Source organism: Dama dama, chromosome 20 (assembly GCF_033118175.1).
Source record: "Dama dama isolate Ldn47 chromosome 20, ASM3311817v1, whole genome shotgun sequence".
Classification (NCBI taxonomy): Eukaryota; Metazoa; Chordata; class Mammalia; order Artiodactyla; family Cervidae; genus Dama; species Dama dama.
This window is the reverse complement of record NC_083700.1, coordinates 13,256,966-13,263,244: the sequence shown is the minus strand read 5'-3', so window position 1 is coordinate 13,263,244 and position 6,279 is coordinate 13,256,966. Positions and strand designations below refer to the sequence as shown.

The 6,279-nt window shown below is 42.3% G+C and overlaps 1 pseudogene; it reads left to right on the top strand.

The window, feature by feature from the left end:
• Positions 1 to 827: 827 nt before the first annotated feature.
• Positions 828 to 4,298, top strand: LOC133040090 (T-cell surface glycoprotein CD1b-2-like; annotated as a pseudogene).
• Positions 4,299 to 6,279: the final 1,981 nt, after the last annotated feature.

The window sequence follows — 6,279 nt, the reverse complement described above, 5'->3', positions numbered from 1 at the left end:
AAAAGGAGAAGGAAGTTCTACTGTTAATGAGCCTACTACAAAAAGTTATTTTGACTTGGCCTGAAGCTGGGGCATAATTCCTGAAGTTTTATTTGTCTCATGAAGATTGGTTACTGAAAGTAGTAGAGGAGAAGAGCTACTGAAAGGAAGGTCACATACCATTGGCCAATGTAATTTTCAGCCTCAAAAATTCCTGTGGCATAAGAGAATTTTGCTCAGAATAGAAACTATTTATTATATTTAATTCTACCCTTTCACTGGGATTTGGGTCCCAGAATGAAATATAAAAAAGACAGTGATTGTTAACACACATGCACACTCAGAAAATTTAACATGGAATTAAAAAGCCAGGTAAGAAGAATGAGGTAAGAAAGAAGGGCCATTGAGATGTTGGGAAGAGATAATGACAAAATGCCAGGGGTGAGAAGGCAAGGGAGAGGGAGAACAAGACAGGCAGAGAAGCCAAAGGTATTTTAGATTAAAGAGACTAGAAGCTGAGCAATTGTTTAATATTATCCTCTTATTTCAAAGATGTGGAAATAAGAATTGGGAAGGTGAAATAACTTTTCATCATCATTTACTACCTTGGAAAAATGCTTTTCCAAGGTAGTAAGTATAAAGGAGACTGAGTTCAAGGAATGGAAATGAGAGGCAGGGTGGGAATCTAAAGCTGTGGGAGGTACAGTTTTTCTGAGATGTGCAATTTGGGTCAGAGATTTTTCAGCTGGGGAAGAGAGGAAGTCACTTTAGAGTACTGAGAAAAAGGTTTGCTGAAATAAGAGATTAAATACCAGCTCTGAGAGTCAGAATTTCTACATCCCAGTGAAATGCTGCTTCTACCTCTTCTATTGCTAGCGGTTATCCTCCCAGGTGGTGACAATGAAGATGGTAAGAGTGACTCTGGCTGCTCCCAGCAGAGGTGCTGGGCTTCTGGATAAAAGCATGCCCTTCAGATTATGGGTGGAGAGGGAGGTGGGAGGGGGGATCGGGATGGGGAATACATATAAATCCATGGCTGTTCATGTCAATGTATGACAAAAACCACTACAATATTGTAAAGTAATTAGCCTCCAACTAATAAAAACAAATGGAAAAAAAAAAAAAAAGCATGCCGCACCTACCGCTAAGGGTCTGGGCTCTGATGTCCCCAGCCCTCTCCTCCATTCTGGAGGCTGGGGGTGGAGCCAGAAGCCTTGTGGGGAGAACTGTTTCAGGCTCTATATTGTTCAGACTCTGGGTTCTTTTTCATTCCATCCTGATTCTACATTTTTCCTCATTCTTTTCAACCTTCCACCAACACAGTGTTCCAGTGGTCAACCTCCTACCATATCATCCATACTTGGACCTTTGCCAACAGCTCCTGGGCTCCAAACCAAGGCTCAGGCTGGTTGGATGATTTGCAAATTCAAGGTGGGGAGAGTAACTTGGGCACTACCATTTCCCTGAAGCCCTGGTCCAAGGGGAACTTTAGTGATGAGGAGATGACTGGGCTGCAGGACCTATTCCGAGTCTACTTCATTGGATTCACTCGGGTTGTGCAGGACCATGTCAGTGAGTTCCAGATGGAATGTGAGCACAGTCCTCCGACCTGGAGAGACTCTCGATGACTTTTCTCTTTCTTGGTCAGGCTACTATTCCCTCTGATCATGGTCCACTCCTTCCCTCTTTACTCAACTCCATGCACACAGCTCTCCAGAGTAGTCTCCAACCCTGACTCCTTACCTCCACCCAGTATCCCAGATTCTTCCTGTTTCTTGCACTTTTGTGTAATAGATGATGTTTCTGCTTTGTAGCCATTTCCTGTTTTGTGTGTATGTCACTTGTCACGCTCAAAACCTAGGAAAAACTCCTTTTCCTACTGTGTGCCTGAATGAACTAAAGTATGACTTCCCCATCCTCCAATTCATATCCTCAAGCATCTGCTGCCTAATCTCCTCTCCCAGCATAACCCTCCCCTTCACCCTGGAATGCTGCCCTCCTGACTCCATTACACATTGCTCCTCTTCTCTCGTCTTGCCCACTGTACATCCTTAAAAGAACCCATCCCCACTGTTTACGATAGGCATACCTCTAACCAATACTCTTCTTCCTGAAAAGTCCTGAATACTGCAATTGGTTTTTGAGTTATAATTTCATATCTCAGACCTTTCTTGCCACTAAAATCCAAAGGCCTATGCCTTTTCCTCATCCTTTTCTTCATTGTTTGCATTTTAATAACTTGTCTCTGTTTTCCTTTACACAGACCCCTTTGTGATCCAAGTCAAAGCAGGCTGTGAGCTGCATTCTGGGGAGGCTATAGGAAGCTCTTTGAGAGGAGCTTTAGGAGGACTGGACTTTGTGAGGATCCAGAATCATTCCTCTGTACGTGCACCAGCCAGTGGCAGCAGGGGGCAGAAGTTTTGTGCACTCATGACTCAATATCCAGGCATCTCTGATATCACTGAGAGGCTCCTCTCAGAAACCTGTCCTCGATATCTCCTGGGTGTCCTCGAAGCAGGGAAGGCAGAACTGCAGAAGCAAGGTTAGTCTTGTTCTCTCCCCAAGACTTTTCTATTTTACCTCCCAGCACCTTCTTTATTTATTTTTTTCCCAGCACCTTCTTTAAATTCAAAACTGGAGAATACCTAAGTTGAGAGGTGTTTAATCAATAAATGAGCTGATTCCCATAGGAGTGGAAGAGGCAACTGTCCAAATCTGTGGGTTTCTGAGCCTCTATGCTTTGGATTAGAGTCGTAATCTGACATTCTTACTGCTGCTTTCTACACCAGTGAGGCTGGAGGCCTGGCTGTCCAGTGGCCCCCCTCCCTGGCCTGGCCACCTGCGGCTGCTCTGCCACGTCTCAGGATTCTACCCAAAACCCGTGCGGGTGACGTGGATGAGGGGCGAGCAGGAGGAGCCTTGCACTCAGCAAGGAGACGTCATGCCCAACGCCAACTGGATGTGGTATCTGCGAGTAACCCTGGATGTGGCGGCTGCGGAGGTGGCTGGTCTGAGCTGAGTGAGGCACAGCAGCCTGGGAGACCAGGACATCATCCTGTACTGGGGTGAGGAGGAAGTGGGAACGGGAGGAGGTGGTCCTCAAGCCCAGAGGGCAGTCCTGAGGAAGGGGAGAGACTTGATGGATGAGCTTTGGAGGGAGGGAAGGAGAGGGGGAAGAAAGAGTGACAGAGGGAGAGGTTGGAAGGGAGAGACAAAGAAAGAGAGACAGAGCTTGAGGTTTATTTCTGGGACTACAGTGCCAGAGGTATGAAAACAGCTGATCTGAGGCAGGCAATAGGTAAGAATGAAGGACTATAAACTGGGTGGGATGGGGCCAGAAGAACAGACTGAGGGTGGCTGTGAGAATATGATGTCTGGGAATATGAGAAAGGGAATCAGAGATGTCCAATCATCAAAAGCAGGCAACAGTGGGTGTTGACACTCCCGTGGGCAAGAAGGCCTGGAGAACTAGAGAATGGGTTCGAAGTGATATCCCTTTGCCTTCTCCCAATTGCCAGGACACCCTGCATCCATTGGCTTGGTACTTGTGGCAGTAATAGTGCCCTCCTTGATCCTTTCGCTATGTCTGGCAATATGGTTTTGGAGACGCTGGTGAGTTTTCATTTTTTAATCTTTCTTTTTTGTCCATCCTTTTATTCTTTCCCTCCATTTTATCTATTAACAGTATGCCCTTTTAGCCTCAATATTTCCACTGGAAACTTTCCCCAACTCCCATCTATAGGTAAATTTATTTTTTAAAAATTGCAGTAAATTACATCATGTGTATGTAATTATGTATGTGTAAAAATGGCTAATGCAGTAAATTTTCCATGATGTAATTTACTGCATTAGCCATTTTTACACATATAGTTTAGTAGTCCTAAGTACATTTAAATTTTATGCAGCCAGTCTCTAGAACTCTTTTCATCTTGAAAAAATAAAAGTCTAGGCCGATTAAACCACTTTCCCCAATCCTTGCTCCCTCAGACCCTGGCAACCACCATTCTACTTTCTGTCTATATGAACCTCTATACTCTAGGTACCTCTAGAAGTGCAATCATTTGCATTTTTGTGAATGGTTATTACATTTAGCATTATGTCCTCATAATTAATTCATGGGGTGATCTGTATTAGAATTTCTTTCCTTTTAAATGTTGTTTTCTTTAACTGTTCATCTCTCAACAGACACTTGGGTTAATTCAACAGTCAGCTTTTGCCTATTGTGAATAAGGCTGCTATGAACATAGTATACAAATATCACTTAAGAAGAGCAATTTTTTGCTTGTGTTCTTAACAGGTCATATCAGAATATCTTGTGAGCCCTGACCATGTCTCCTTTTCCATTTGGAATAAGTATCCAGGAACCCTGAAACTCAACTTGTCAGCCTAGGAGTCAATCTCATCATATTTCATCAAAGAATCATCACATTCGATCAGATCATTGTTGTTGTAGGTTGTAAGATAAATCATAATTTATACCCTAGCAGAAACATAAATGAAAGTTGTTATTTTGAGACAATATCACTAGCAGGATCCACTCAGATTTCATAGATGTAATTTGTGAGAAAGAATATACCTTGGAATAAATGAGATGATGTACACAACTTCATGGTGACATTCTTTTGATTTCTTATTTAAAACTTTTTTTTTTTTTTGCTTCTGCTGAAATATCATTTTTCAAATTGAACTAACTGTAATTATGCTGAGATAATTGTATTTGCAGAGCTACTGAGCACTTTTAACAAACTTTCTCCATCTTGGCCTGGATGATTTTCTAACTATAACGGTTAGCTGAGCAGCTTGTTTCCCCAGAAAGCCTTCCTTAGTGCCACAGTGGAAGTACCTCCCTTGACTGGTATAGATCCACTTTCATACCCAGAACACTACAGCTCTTATTGTTTTTCTTTTCTTTCTACTTATAAGTTCTTTGAGAGAAGAGCTTGCTCTTGGTGGATCTCTGGCCCAAATCATATTTTTGTGTGTAGTGTTTTTATTGTTATTCTAAAGCTATCTTGTGTGTATAGGCTAGTGAGATATGGTATATAGTGAGACAGGTGGATAGTATGGAATATAGCATATAGTGGGTTTAAGTGAGTACATAATTGTGTTGATTCACAGGAAACTAGAATTCTTCTATGTGGAAAAGTTGATGTGAGTAAATGAGTAAAACTTTGTAGTTTTAAACTTGAATTGCAAGTATAAATAAAAAAATCATAATATTAAGACTTAAAAAAAGGTCCTGGCCACTTTAAAAACCCTAAAATGAAGGCTTAGAACTCAGATTAAGGCTTTCACATAATATTTTCCCACTACAAGGAACCAAAGTACCTCGGAGAAATGGCTGATTTCTAGTTTGGAGCAGGAAGTTTCTCCAAGAGTCTGGAACAACTTTGCCATACCAGAAGGTAAAGGGAAGCTCAATGATAAATGTGTGATAAAAGGATTCATATATGACCGGGTTGAAAAAACTCCCATGTCATAATTGGGACAGTTTGAGTCTCAAGAGAAACAATGGTAGGATTTAATGTTGTTGTTTAACAGCTAAGTTGTGTTGAATCTTTGTGACCCCATGGACTGCAGCATGCCAGACTTTAGTGTCCTTCACTGTCTCCTGGAGATTGCTCAAATTCATGTCCATTGAATCAGTGAAGCTATCTAACCATCTCATCCTCTGCCACTCCCTTCCCCTTTTGCCTTCCATCTTTCCCAGCATCAGAGTCTTTTCCAGTTCATCAGCTCCTTGCATCAGGTGGCCAAAGTGCTGGAGCTTCAGCTTCATCATCATTCTATCCAATGAATATTCAGGGTTGATTTACTTTAAGACTGACTGGTTTGATCTCCTTGCAGTCCAAGGAACTCTCAAGAGTCTTATTCAGCCTTTCAGTTGGAAAACATCAATTCTTTGTCACTCAAGATTCTGAACAGTCCAACTCTTACATCCGTACATTGTTGTTGTCTCTCAGTCCTGTCCGACTCTTTGTGACCCCGTGAACTGCAGCACACCAGGCTTCCCTGTTCATCACAAATCTGGAGTTTGCTCAAACTCATGTCGGTTTAATCAGTGATGCTATCCAATCATCTCATCCTGTGTTGCCCCTTTCTCCTCTTGCCCTCAATCTTTCTTAGCATCAGGGTGTTTTCCAATGAGTCAACTCTTCACATCGGGTGGCCAAAGTATTGGAGCTTCAGCTTCAACATCAGTTCTTCCAATGAATATTCAAGGTTAGTTTCCTTTAAGATACACTGGTTTGATCTCTTTGCTGTCCAAGGGATTCTCAAGAGTCTTCTTCAGGACCAGAG